Below are 15,241 nucleotides of genomic sequence, written 5' to 3'. Positions count from 1 at the left end.
AGCAGCAGCAGTATTCCCTGAACAGCCCTGGGAGCTGGGAAAGAAAGCCCATCTTTGTGTTCAGGCAGTGACAAGGAAGATTTGGGAGGTGTTGGGAAGCTGGGGATTTGGCTGTGAAAGGGTAAAAGGGGCCTGAGTCAGGAGAGGATGGGTTAGAAGGAGTAGGGGACTTGTGAGATGGGAACATGGGCTGGTGGCTTGGAAAGAGCGAGAAGTGTGGATCAGTGGGAAATGGGGGGTTTTCAATGAAAATGTAAAGAAAAATGAATGAAACCCACAGAGCTCAGGAAGAAATCCAGCTTCTGCACTTTTAAATATTCAAAACCTTAAAACAGTCATGAACTTTGTGTCAGACCAATGAAATACTGCACAAAACAGACAGGAAAAAAAATGCAATTGTGATTAAAATATAATACAACATCATCAAAATTGTTTTCATCAAAAGAAATCAGCCCCTGTAAAATACTCAATAAATGCACGGAATAGTTATGGCTTCCTCAGTCCAAATATCATATTTAAGAGTCCTACCTTACAATAATAGTAATTATAAATAATATACAAGATTAGGACATTGTGTAAAGGCACCACCATCACAGGGGTAAGTAATGAACTTGCAGCTTATAGAACTGAAAGGCGTCTTGTGATGGCAAACTGGAGGCTATAACCTCTTACAAATGTTCTTCAGTTGATGCTTTGCCCACTTTGCTGTCATTTGTTACATAGTTCTCAATGACACAAAAAACCTCAAAACAGGGGGGCCAGTGTTGTTCTAGATCCTTTTCTTTCAAAATTCTGCTACACTAAAATCACCAACAGGGAAGAATGGATTTTATATTTTTTTTCCTGTTTTGGCTAAAACCACGTTCTTATTTCAAGATTAAATTCATAATTTTTAGCTTTTTTATAAAGAAGGACTTAAAAGGCAAATGTGATTTTTTGATAAGCTGTCACTGTGAGTATAACCTTGCTAAGAATACGCAGACAATTAAAGATATTCTTTAACTTCAGAAATTCTGCCTGCAAATTCATAGGATGTACACCTACCATCAAAGAAAACTTCTCACCAAGTTAGTGAGCATCTTGAACATTTGTTGCTCTGAAGCTTTGAGAACAAAATACCACTTAAAAACAAGCAGCAAAAAGCCACAACAGAAAGTGGCACTGTGGAATTGTGACAAATGGATAGGGAATTTTGCCTTCCTACAAATCCCTTAAGGCTCTGGTTTATCCTGTGGCCCTCTTTGGGATTACACCATTTTGCTGAGGCACCAAAATAGGTCACCAAATTTTCAGGAGCACAGAGAACTCAGCTATGTTTTCTCTGTTGGATGCTGGCCCCTTTGTTCCACCCTACAGAAGTAGGAAAGAACTATCAAAGCTTTTTTTTCCTTTTTTTCTTGCTATATTTTGTTCCAAAGGAAGTGGGTTCTGGAAACATTCACCATTGTAAATCATGGCTTAAATTCAATACTTATTCGTCTGTTTTAACTGCTGCTCTGTGTTTTCAGACTCTCACCCAGTGCTGCATTGTTGGGAGAACAGAGGAAGCTGTATTGTCACTTGAAAAGACACAAAAATCATAATGGATAGTAGTAATTTACATGAAATGCGGATATTGAAAGGCTCTTTACTCTGTTAAAATTAAAAGTGCCTACACATCTTATTTATTGTGTGCCATGAATCCTTTCCCATTCTTTTATTATTATATCTTACAATAACTGACAAAATCTAAGCCTTTCATCCACCACAGACGCTCCATATCCCAGTGGGTCTTTGATCCAATATGATCTTCTTAAATGGCACTATAGGGTCAGAGCATTTTCTCCAGAGAGCTTTGAGTTGAAGCACATTTCATAAGGAAGGCCTTTTATTAAGATTTGTTCTGCCACTCTAATGGAAAACATAGATTTGTGATCTGTCCCTTACAGGATATGAAACAAAATATTATAGTATCATTATTGGATTAGTTACCTCAGTGCTTTCAGGGATTAACTCATTGTCATTACATTTTTATAAATAGCTTACTGCTGGTTTAATACAAAAGGATTTTGAGTGTTCCTATAAGTAGAAAATTGGTAAAATAGACCAGCACTATAATCTTTTAGACTAATAAAAAAAAGTGTGACTCCTAGCTTCATACGGTTAAACTTGATCTAAACTCTCTTCTGTATTGGTATCAGGATTTTAATTCTCTTGTGATTTTCCGTGGAAGGAAAGTTCCATGTTTAGTAGCTCAGACGGAAGCACTGAGGAAAGTTTTTCTTTAGCTAGCTGAGATGAGATGAGCTGAAGTGAAAGTGGAAATCCGATAGCAGGATTTATGCTCATGCAAAGTCCTTAGATCATGTAGTCTGGTCAGGTATTTATTTCCTGAGCTTCATATGTGTTGCAAAACATGTTGCTAAAAAAGGGTGTTCACTGGATCAGTAGAAACAGAGCCACAATACTGGTCCTCCTTCCCACACCCCCTGATAAAAATGTTATGTCTAGGTACATGCCCATTTAAGCAGTTTGTTGTCGTAGCTAAGGGACAATGACGTACAGCGCTCCAGAGCATAGGCAATCCGAAATTCTATGGTGTTTGCAAGATACTGGAAGAAGACATTGCCTCTATGAAATGTACAACTTTGTATGTTGCTATATATAACAATTTATACACATTCAAGGAGTCTATGCAAAAGCACCTCTGTTAGGTTCTCTTCAGTATCTTTATGGTACATGAGATCAAATGAAGATGGATCTGAGGAAGACCCTGGGAATAAATAAAAGTATACCTGGAATCCTGTTACAGAGGGTGAGCTGCTCTCCCCCTGAAATGCTGATTCCATGACATGTATACTCTCTTCAGTAACTCATCTTTCTGGAAGGCATGCATCCAAATTGTTATTCTGGGCATCATCATAGTGGCTCTGGCATTGCAGTAAGACCTAGGAATTTAGGGCATACATTAGTTTAATCCTTCATGGAATCTAACCACATTATCACATGAACATCTACCATTTTGATTGGCTTGACTTCAGAACTGTGAACTGAATTTGATGGATGTTGCTTACTAGGATCTGTGACTTCTGAAAGTTGCTGCAGTGACAGTATCTCTTTTAGGAAAACACAGAAATTTGTTTGCTTCTGTTTCCAGCACTCCGTTTTGGATGCCCATATTGCTTATATATGTTCACTTCTGTTTTTCACTTGGATTTTTACTTGCGTTTGCCCTCGTTTTCCCCTTCTGTCCACAGAAAAAAAGAAACACTTGAGTGTAGTGCTCTAAATGGGTATCAGGGATGTAGAAATAATAAATTCTAAGTTGTAGTGCCACAAGAAGGTTTCCTTTTATTTTGATGCAACTGTTTGGTTCAGGAGAAATGCATTTTCTGCCCAGCTGAGTGACAGCTAGCTAATCTCGCAAGGAAAGAAGTCTGCCAAAAACCTGACAAATATGAAGAAATGTTAATTCTTGGAATACTCCAGTGAAAACAAAAATAATTTCAAAGCTTTTCTCTTTTTTTCAAGTATTTGTCCACAGGAAGATAAGCTGCAGTTTAAAACCTAGAGGCATTTGAATCTTTTGCCAGTATACCTCCTGAACATCTGATATGGATTTCAGGATTGAAGCTATCCATTTGGTGAGAAATTTTTGTTCAGAGCAATGTGCAACATGTTGGACAATCAGATACTGCTAAACTCGGGTATACATCTGGGGTGCTAAATTGTGTTTTGGAATAGTGGTTTTATTATTAATTGTCTAGTTGAGAGACTTAAACCATTTGGTGCTTGGATAAATTGGAATCCTTTAAGTAAATAGTTTAGTCTTGGCATCCTTTCACTGTAACTGCTGCAACTTATCCAGTTAATGTCGGAGGGGTGGATGTTTCATCTCGAAAGCACATTTAGAAAGACAAAATTTTGTTTTATACACACGGTCTCTTACATTAAAAGCACTGATTTTCAAACAGTGTATAGAAGTCCATAATTCATGCCCAGCCTTGCAACTATTTCAGTTTGCAACTATTTCAGCCTAAACTGGGGAACCACCTTTTTTTTGGTTGGAAAAATCTGCATTTCTTAGACTGCCTTGAATTCAGGTTGGGAGTCTGACTTCATGGATTTCATTCAGCTATTGCTATCAGAATTTGGTGGCTGAGAGGGAAAATTTACATTTTAACAGACAGTACAGTTGAGGGATATAAGCATACTCCTATATGCTTAATATATTACAATAAAAATACTTAAGCTTCAATATTGCAAATGTTTACTAAGTGCCTAACTCCTCAGTCTGTAAAATTAAGCAGATGTGTAACTGTTTGCAGCATTTGTGTCTTAGGACTTGCTCTGTATCCTACGAACCTCAGTGGAGGTCAGATTTGGGATATTTAGAAGCCTTAAGGTAACACATACGCACATTGTTGTGGTGTTGAAACATTTTTGAGAGGAAAATAGAAGAAACCCATACGCCAGTGGAAATAATCTTAATCTAGGATGAAACATCTGTTGGGGTCTGTATATGCATATGCAATGCAAGCAAATAGAAGAGTATTTCAGCAGAAATGATACAACATTTTGTAGTACAACAGGACATTTTCAGGATTGCTGGAATCAGCGTTCACTCTACAGCTCTGAGTACCTTAAGAAAATAATTCCTTTCACTGCTGAAACAGTTTGCCCAGCAGGATGACTGGCTTTAGAAACTTCCCCATCTACTCATAATGATTCCAACAGTAGTTGAGAGGGACGTGTTGATACTTACCTTCATCTTATTAGAAGTGGTGAAGTCAAATCTCAAAGCCCTGTCACCTCCACCTAAAGGTAATCACCCACAGAGTTAAATTCTGGTAAAATAAAAATCTGTCATTTGACAAGAGCAGAACTGGTTTTATGCATCAATCAAGCTCCGAAGTTTTAAGTGAGTTATCTTTTAGTCTGAAAATCAGTAGTGAGATAAAAGACTCAGCTGTCAGAGAACTGGCAGTGTGAGAGGCTTCAGCTTTATCTATACCTGGGCTTATTTATGTTATCACAGTACAAACACATAAAACAGTAAAGAATAGTATTTTCTGCTAAACTTCCTGAATTTTCTTTTTTTGTCCCAGCAGCAATAGCAATATTTCAATGACAATGTTTTTACTGTGGTTTGGTTTTGGGTTTTGAAATATTTTTTTAAAAAATATAAAGCTATGTGTGGATGACTGTTCTGACAGATGTGACCTATTGGACATTTAAGTTTCAAGCATTATTCAGTAGTTTGTAGACCTTAAATCAATTCCTGTTTTATTCCAAACTGTGCCCATCTCCACTTACAAACAGAAATACTCCCACTGAACACTCCTTTTCTGTTCCAGAAAATTGATTCCAAATGTACTTTCTTGAATTCTTCTTTTGCTACTACAGTCTCCTCAGAAGATGTTTTAAATGGAATTGTTTATTATTTATAGGCTCTTGTTAAACCCTATAAAATCCTGCCTGTGTTAAATTTTCATTTTGGCCTGTTGGCCAGCTGGTATTCTGAATGATCATGTCTTTGGGCAAACATTCCAGATAATAAGGAGAAGATGGAGTACTAAACTTCTTGGTGAACTTGATGAACTTCTTGGTGAAACTTCTTGGGTTTGTTTCTTTGGTAGGCAAAAAGCATCCTATGCCTGCCAGCAGATCTGAAATGATAATCAGATGAACTGATCTGAAAGTTGTCAGTGTTCTTCTTCCGTTTTTCGTAACAAGCATAACTCAAACTGTATGACTAGAATGCCGAGAAGTGACTCAAGTAATTGGCTGGTTAATGTTAAGAAGGTGTAAATTCTGTAGAACAGCCCTGTGCATACCAACTGAAAATGCAACCCATGAAATAAATCCATCTGCCTACATTTGTTTTAACAGTAATACTGACCTTAGAGCAAGGTATTTCCGAAGGATTTTTAATGACCAGCTGGAGTTAATAGCCTCTGGCTGTACCTCAGGCTTTAAACTCTGCTCAGCCAGCCACTAATTCCTAGGAAATGCTCTGTTCCTTGATTGTTACTGCTTAATGGCATGACAACCTAGATTGTAAATAGCTGTTAGCAGAGAAAATGTAATTATTGTTAAGTGCACACAGTACCTTCCTTCAGAAAAGACTCCAAGATATTTACAGGCTGAGGGTTCTGAGAAAAAAGTAAGCAAAGCTGATTTTTGTTGCTGCAGACAGGGCTACAAAGATATTCTCAGTATGGGTCTGAGAATTTAGACACCCTTAGCATTGTCTCATTGCCCACCGATGGTGTTTCTGGCTATAGGCTAGAGAAGCATGAGCATTTCCCTCTTCTAGCCCTGGCTGTTAGCCAAGAGCTTCTAAATTTTGTGGACATTTACTAGTCTTCTAGGCAAACATGTCAAAGTTCTGCAAATGTCTGCCACCAGAGCTTCAACATGCAAAAAATAATAATTAAAAAAAAAGCCCATATAAGTAGTCTGTGTTAAGCCTTATTATATAGGGACAACATCTACAGCAGCATAGCCTTACCTGCAATGGTTGCATGCTGCAGGGGACTTAAGAGGAGAACATTTGATTACTGAAAGACAAAACAAGTCTTAATGTCTGCCACGTCTTCAAGAACACCCACAGGACAAAAAAACAGAACCAGTGACTGATAAACCAGAGGAATCACATGGCTGAAAGCCACATTTTCTGGCCTGCTCTGTGCCACCAGTGTGCTCAAAGCCGGTGTGTTCAGGCCACCATTCAACCACAGGCATTAGTGAGGTGCTGAGGAAGTTAGCCCTGATGTTGAGAAACTGTGTAAGCTTGTGTTTAACAGCATGCACATCAGTTGCACTGTCACTTCCCACAATACTCTGCCCAACCTTAAGCAGAGGAGACAAAAGGTTTTGCCAGGCTATCAGCAAAGGCTGTACAGAAGGCTTTGCTAGGCATGCAGCTTCACTCTAGAGAAACACAGTTTCTGGAGCCTGAAATGAATTCATAACAAGCCACTGTTAAACCTGCCTGTTTTAAAATCGCGAATGAGAGGAGACTGATCCTACAGATTTGTAATAGTGCTAAATATAATATGATAAATTACTTTTGACATGTTGGTGAAGGGATTTTATTGTGTGGGTATGAATGAAATCTGGTGATGAGCATAAAGCTCAGAGATTTTACAACCTCAGTTCCATAGCCAAGAGAAAAAAGAGTGTTTTTCTAATACTGACTATTTCACAGCAGTGACCTTTTTAATTATATTATTATTTGAAACTGGCCTACTATGACTTTTCTAGATCTAACATGGTTACAAGTTCTCTGAATCTAATAGATTTTACTATATTTGAAATAGAGTGCTGCTGAAGCTAGCAAAATGACATTTTAAAACCTTTTTTTCAGTGGTTGCAGACTTTCTAAAAGGAACAGGTCTCTTGTGTTTTCTCCCTGCTGTTTCGTAATTAGGCTTTCTTTATTCCATGACAAATGGACATCACACCATTATCCAATTACAGATCAGTCTTCACAAGGCTTTCCCGTTAATGCACTGGCACAACTTGGAGCAGCATTTAATCATGTTCCATTTTTCATTCCTCTCAGAGCTACAGATCAGCCATCACTGAACAGAGTGCCTGGCAAAGTGTGAATCATCAAGATACCACCAGCAGCACAAGGGCGGCTCTGACAACAGAGGTACAAGGTCTGGCTAGTGGAGTTTTTGCTCCATCCTTGTTACAGCCTGAGAATTCCAGATGGTGGTCAAGCTCCCAGTCTTGTCCTTTTAGCCATCTGTTCCCATCAACAGCTTGGCTCTCACCCGGTGGGGACAAGCAATGCTGCAGTCTCTACATAGGTTTTGAATATTGAGGAAGTTGATAGATAATGTCTCCCTAAGTAATTTAGTTACTTTAGTTTGCAGCGTTTCATATGCTGTAACATAAAGCTACATATTATCACATTTAGAACATTTCACTGCTGTATCCCATATGTTTCCAGTAAACACACTCACTGGGCAATCACTCAGAAGCTTTTTTGCATTCTAGATACTTTCTCAGCAAGTCTTTAATTTTCCTACTTGGTTACTAAATACTGATGCTTTAATTTTCTTTTACTTTTAATTATGGCCCCATAGTATTTAGTTAGCGCATGGAAAAGGCAAAGGTTATTGACTTCCTAGAAATCACTATTTAATGAAGACTGAGAAACCAGGCTTCTTGACTCCTGCTGTTTGAATGTCTTTTTTCCTCCACAATAATCATTAGTCTTAGTTTTTGCATCATGTTCCTTAATGCTCATCCCTAGAACATTTTACAAGGCCAGTGTCATTTTGCTTGTTTACCAGATGAGGAAAAATTGCCACTTGAAGGAAGGAAATAAAATGCTTTCTGTCACCCAGAAGATTCATGGTTCATCCAGTGCACTCTCCACAAAATTCATTGCCCACTAGGTGCATTCTGAGTATAATTTTACTGCCTATGATATGCTTGTACATAAGGCACTGTGACTTCAAGGAGAGTAACATTTCTAGATGGGACAGAAGTGGATGCTGGTTTTGTTTAGGTTTTTGGTGAGTTCAGGCTGCATTCTACATTCAGGCATACGGAACTCATAGACGAACAGGGTACAAGCTCTGTTCTCTTACAGCCAAATACCACCTGTTTCTTGAGTTTTTCCAAATGTCGTTGGCCATTTTGTCAATTTGTGCAATCTGATCATCTGAAGTAAAAGCCTAGTTACTGAAAAATTCTTAGGACACTTGATATTTAGGGAGTGGAGAATAGCTAGTTTTTCTAAATGTTTAAATTTTAAGATTGGAAATATTAATTAATATTCTGTTCTCATTTGTATGAACTGTCGTTTAGGAGCAAAGAAATTACCATAGTGGATCAGGCTACTGCTGTAGCAAGCCGGTTTATCTGTCTGCAGCAGTATTCCATAGATATGTAACTCTGAGCTGTTATTTATGGATGCAGACTTGCTTACACTAGCTTTATTGCCCACTGCAGATTCTGCAGCTTTATGCCAGCTCAGGTATCAGTAATTGAAAGGCTCCCTTGTACAGTCCTTGCCCTCACAGCTAGGCAGACCGACAGAAGAGAACTGAGGAGCATCTATAGCACGGACATATCAGATCTTAATATAGGGAGCTCCCTGCACAATTTCTTTATTTGATGCTGTGTCCAGACCAGTGAATTTCAGGTAAGAGCTTAATAGGCAAGAAGGTTGCTTGCACTTTTTTTCAGGTCGCTATGAGCTCCACATGGTAACACTTAGTATGGAGGGGTTTCAGCTTTTTATTCTTGTTTGATATCATAGTATTACATGAAAAAAATATTTTATAACATCACATATGAAAGAAACCCTAATGACATTGTAGCCTAAAGGTATTTTATGTCCTATGAAATGAGAGTACATAAATCTAAGGAAAAGCATAGTTAAATTCTAGGTTTGAACTAAAGATCTTGAGCAAGCTTCCAGGGACGCTGCTGAAAAAAACAAGGGATGTGACATTGTGGGTACAAAAGAAACAGCGGGCAGGCAACTATTTCCAAAATTAATAAAGTCATGCATGGATACCTTAAACTTGCGATTATAGCACAAACTGCCTTACGACATTTTTGGCTCTTACTTTGTGTTTCTTAATATATGTAGACTTATTTTATGTGTGATCTTAATTAATAACTGGCATTGTGATGCTCAGATTTGGGTTAATTCAACACAATTTGCGTTGAATTTATTTATTTGCAATTGCCAGGTACATATTCTCTGTCTTATCTCCATCATAATACAATATTTGTCTTTGCTGCTACTTTATTATGTATCATATATTTGCATATACATCTTTCATTTATAGAGATATCTGAAACAATGCCTTTAAACCAGGCTTCACATGGTCTGTATAAAGCTTTTGAACTGCATGCATTATATGCATGTATATTATTATCAGTTGTGAATCAGATTCACCATATTAAATTATAGACCATTTAAAGGTGAACCTATGTAAATATTCAATTAATGCAGCAAGGAAATTAAGGAAACAAAAGAACACTTTTAATGAGAGAATAATGGAAAACAAATTGACATTTTCTATGGGAAGTCACGAGTAAGGGGCTAAATCTGTAGATAGACAAGGTTAAAGAAAGGTTAATACCAATAAAGGAAGAAGGATTGCTAAAACAACTGAGAGGAGATTTATGAAGGACTGCATTCCACAGATTTGTAACTATGAGTATTGCAGGCAAAGGAGTGTGGATGACAAACTGTTTAAAGAAGCAGTGAAGGCACTGGAATATTGGAGTTATATTTCCTTTGGGAGGTCAAAGAAGCACCATATTGTAGTGTCCAATAAACTAAATGAAGGAATGAGAAATATGAGGTTTTCAGTTAATGTATAGAGAATGTGGGGGAAAAGTTGGCAACCCATGAACTGCAGTTCTTGTTTTCTGCCACAGAGCTGAATTGTTTCAGCCTTGTTTCGGCTGAGACTGGAATGACTGTGATTCTACAAGCTTGCTACGTAGTTACTATTTTGGTAGCTACTTTAATACTCAGTAAATGGAGGTCTTTTCCATTTTGAAGAGAATCCCTAGCTCAGAGACTTTTTTGTTAGGCAGGGCTTTGCCACACTGAAAAAAGTATGTAATTTTCAAAGGCATGAAGGCCACACCAGCAGGCTGGCCTGTTTTACTGTGAACAAAGGAGCATATATAACATTCAGCAAATGCTGAAAAATGCTGACCATGGAGACAATTTCTCGAACTTATTAGCTAAAATGGCGGTGTGAGATTGGGTTAAGACCAAAGAGAAGTATCTTCTGTCTTTCCATCCAGTTGTCTTTTCCTGTGTTCTATGGCCTTTTAGTTGTTTGTTTTGGGTTTTTTTTGTGTGTGTTTTTTGGTTTTTTTTTTAATAGGCACCATAGAAGTCAGCACTAGGAATGCTATGGTTAATAGGTGGAAATCCATGTGTTGCATAAACATTGGTCATTTCTTCATTTTTAATCTGATGTGTAGTATTTATGATTACACTTTGGATTTATTTGGTTTTGATGGAGAGGTATGTTTGGGAAGGTATATAGATGAAAAGGCAGTCTCAAGTTTCAAACAAAACGATGTCACTTTCTCAACTGTGCTTCCATTTTTAATAAAAGCATTTTATGCAGATGATAAAAGGAAATTATAAGAGAAATGTATCAACTTACATGCTTACATTTTCTCCTATTTTCCCACTTGTTGTCTTCTCCACGGACAGTGACTCTGTTGGGATGTTAAAAGGCAATGTTCTGTTTTTACCTTAGTTTATGATTTGTATCATTCCATGAAAAGCTGAGGCATACCTTTTTTGTGTGTGAATTTTGTTTTTTGGTTTATTTTAAAATTTCTGTATTTCAGGGTATAAGAACTTAGAAACTGTTTTACTTGAAACATTTTTAAGTGGTGTGGGCTTGTTTGGAATTCCAGATTCCAGTAGTGATCAGTTTTCTCATACTTTTAAACTGTGAAGACAAAGGAATTTATGGAGATTTAGTTTCCTAATTTGAAAATCTCACTTGTAATAATCAAGTTTGCAGATGAAAAAAAGCTAAAGACTTTCAGTGTGTGATGTCTTTGAGTTCACTGATATACTTTACATTATGATGGTAACCTGATTTTCAAAGGTTTAATGCTTCATAACAACACAAGTTTGCATAATGATGTAAGTCATGAAAGAATATAAAGTTTTGTAGCTGCATTCTGATTCTCAACAGGCAGTTTTCCACACCTCCAAACTTCTGTAAATTGGTTTAAGTGTGATCTTTATCAAGTTTTGTTGATTTGTTATGGTGGCTCCTGCTTGCTGCCAGTAAACCTAGCATTTCTCTTTTTATTATCTTAAATTTTGCTAAAACTTTTCAGGCTCTAGGGTGCATAAGTACCTCTTCTAGTTAAGGAGAGTATTTCATATAAAGCAAGAAGGAATACAGTCACACACATGAAACTGAAATTCTCACTAAAGTATTTCATATTGTCAACAGCTGTCAGTAAGAGAACAGGTCAAGGCGAAGTCATTAACTTTCCATTCTATAGCAAGTACTTTATTCTCCTTCTGTATATACCATAGAAACTCTTCACAGTATCAAGAGGGAATGCCATAGAAGTGAGTAAGCTCTCTGCTCCTACGCACGCACTGTGCTTAGTTCCTGCAGGCCAAGCTTCAGAAATGCTCTCCATTATTCATCAAGTGTTCAAACATCACACAACAGCAGCAGGACGTCACAGAAGGTTTTTGTATCTTTGCTGCCTCAGTGTCTTTTTGTCATGTTCTTGTCACGTCATCCATGTGTTTTTTTATAGCAACTGCTGAGAGTGCAGATAGGTACAGGGAAAGGGATTATTTTCAGGATTATCTTCCACAAGGAAGTTTATAAATTGTAGATAGAAACATAATCAGTCACTAAGCTAAATACTTCAGCTTCTCTAAAAATGCAATTTCCAAATTTTATCCCTGTGAACATATGTTCTATACAAGACAAATAGCAAAGGTACAGCTTTAATAGCTAGTAGGAGAACTCCCAAGGTTTGGTTCGAGGAGCATTAAATACCATTGGCCTATTCAAGGCCAATTTTTTAGAACACTGCAGAGGCTCCCCAGCTAAAGACTTGATAGTATTTGTGTTAAGAAGAAACAAAACGTATTCATCTATCACTTGGGACACAGAACACAGCAAGTATTCCTGCCCCTCTTAGGAGCAAGTAAACCTCCCCACGATGTCAAATCAAAAGGAACAACAAGCAATTCAGCAAGCAAAAGAAGAGGAAAAAGTATTCTGGTGTCAACATAAAGACTGTGTGACATGCATTGCTCACAAAGACCATCAACCAGATTTGCAGAGCCTGCTGCCTCCAAAAAGCAACACCTCTTTACTGAAGACGGTTCTTTGCTTCTTTCATAGAACAGCTTAGAAAGCATAAGCAATGCTGAACCATGAAATTATACGGGAGATATGGGAGAGGATGAACACCTGAAGCTGAAGGATGTAGGTATGCCTAGCTATTACACTCACAGTCGCTCAAAATACAGTGTTTTAGTGGGGAAATTTTCAAAGATATAATCACAGCAACTAGAAATTCCATATCTGCCTATGTGGCTAGTGAACAGCAGTAAACTGAAATGTATTGGTGACTGGTTGCACACTGTGGTCTTCCCTGGAAGGATGTGAAACCTCTTGAATATTACTGATGCTTTGTTTGTCACTCTAATACTTGGGCAGTTCTAATTCCACCCATAAAGGTCAACAATATATATGCAGCAGCTACATTAGTTCCTTGTTGTAGCAACCATTTTGAAGTAGCCACACACCTATATGAAGGCATGTATTGTGTTCACTTCAGCTAAGGGGTCTGAGAGCATTTTTCTTGGTACTGTGCATTTGTTTGTTTAAGCAGAAACTCTTGTGTTGCTTAAAGCAGTATGTGCTCTTTAGCTAATCACTATACTGTGCATAAAATATACTACATATGTGGTGGTCATGTGCATTGATAAATTATATTTACCATCCACCTTTGTGTGCCTCACCTGCAGTTCGTCCCATCAATCTATCTTCCCTGGTATTTATTCTAACATTCCAAACTTCTAAGCAGCTTCAAACAGCTGGGACTTTCTTTTTTTTTTTCCCCTCCCAAAAACTGTCAAAGATGTTTTTCATTCTTTTCCCCCAACAGGAGATTTCTTCCTACCAAATTAACACTGGACCAAAACAAAAATGGCGATATTTTTCCCTGAAGTGTAGTATCTGCTGTATATCATCAAAGTGCAAAGCTTAACAAGGAGATTTTGCAACATACCTTGAAGGGGAGATTGCTAGGGTTGTGAGGGAGCAGCCAGCAATTCTCCAGTATTTGGAAGATCCTTTCGTAAATATTCAGGTTTTGAAGACATGGTATTCATATCTATAGCAGTACTATTTCTGGTGACTTTTAACACTCTGAATATATTTTTGAAGTTTTAAATATTTACTATTAGTAATTCTCTGTTTGAGACTAGGCAGCTGGATTGGCTCTATATGTAATTATCTGCTATTAAAGATCAAGGCTATGAAAAATAGTCCCAATAACATTTTTTTAACACTCAAATGTCTCGCATTTATTAAATGCAGGAGAGAGGCAAACTGCATACAGAATGTCTGAAGTAACATAACATTTGTATTGGCATTCACTGGATTTATACTACCTAATTCTTTATTCATATCATTACCACTTATTTTGTGTCTATTTAAAATGAGGGTCATTTTAAGGTAATATTATCAAGTGTTCCTTCCACCCACTGGATTTTATGCATATTAGTCATGTGCTTTCATCTTTGCTATTTATTCTTATTTTTATACATCTGTCTACTATACCCTTTCTGATTACTTTCTTAAATTTCTCTTTATTTTTTATTTTTTTAATTCCTGGGTTTATTTTTCACAGATTCTGGTGTATTACAATCTTTGGCCATATATCCAGGTGTGCATGAGAACCGGGATATGGCTTCTTGCATAGCAAGAAGAAAATTGGCTCTGCTGATGGTATAAACATCAAGCTGATTAACAAAGGCAGCTTTTTGCTATTTTGTGACTATGATATAGAAATAGACACTGAACAACAATGGAATATGCTCAATCAGAAACATGAAAAATGGGGTTATCAAACTTCTTCCTCTCAAGCTTCTTCCACTGTACCAGAACAGTTACATGTTTCAGCGATGAAATAATCAATAATGCTGACATCTAAGGAAGTGTTAACACAATTGATGGTAGAAAACAAATATAAATGCTGCCATGTTTTCATTTGACAAGAAAGAGACGGAGTAGAATGATTAAAGACTTGCATGAGTTATGAACTGGACTCACAGTGTGAATATGGGCATTACACCCAAAGCTCCAAGAGCTGTGCTCTGCAGATGTGCTGGATGTGTGGGAAACATCCCCACCAGTTTGTCTTGATGAGCAATTGCTCTCTCCCAAGAAAGTACTTTGAAACTTCCACACACAAGCCCTTAATTCATCAGGTGTTGCTGATTTGACAGGATTAAATGAAAAAAAGTAACATAAGTATTCATGCATGGGGATTTCACCACATGGGTAGGCTGAATTTGTTTTTCTTTGTCAGTACTGAAGGGGATTTTGTCTCCTTCTACAGAAAATTGGAAGCAGCAGTGATCAGAAAACATGACTCATTGCACAAAATCTGAATAGAAGAGTATGAAAGCTGAATGAAAGGAGTTTGGACATCAGCGAGACTGGGTAAAGAGAAGCACAGTTAACATCAGCTT

General features: G+C 37.4%; 1 protein-coding gene across 1 annotated transcript in view; it reads left to right on the top strand.

Moving 5' to 3' along the window:
- Positions 1 to 9,126: 9,126 nt before the first annotated feature.
- FANCC (FA complementation group C) overlaps positions 9,127 to 15,241 on the top strand; it is a 91,464-nt gene continuing 85,349 nt past the window's right edge. The window contains exon 1 of the mRNA XM_027808428.2: positions 9,127 to 9,148. The gene's annotated coding sequence lies outside the window, so the exon portion shown is untranslated. The remainder of the gene's footprint in view (positions 9,149 to 15,241) is intronic.

Source organism: Falco cherrug, chromosome Z, assembly GCF_023634085.1.
Source record: "Falco cherrug isolate bFalChe1 chromosome Z, bFalChe1.pri, whole genome shotgun sequence".
NCBI lineage: Eukaryota > Metazoa > Chordata > Aves > Falconiformes > Falconidae > Falco > Falco cherrug.
The sequence above is the reverse complement of the archived record's forward strand: the minus strand, read 5'-3'. Positions and strand labels throughout refer to the sequence as shown.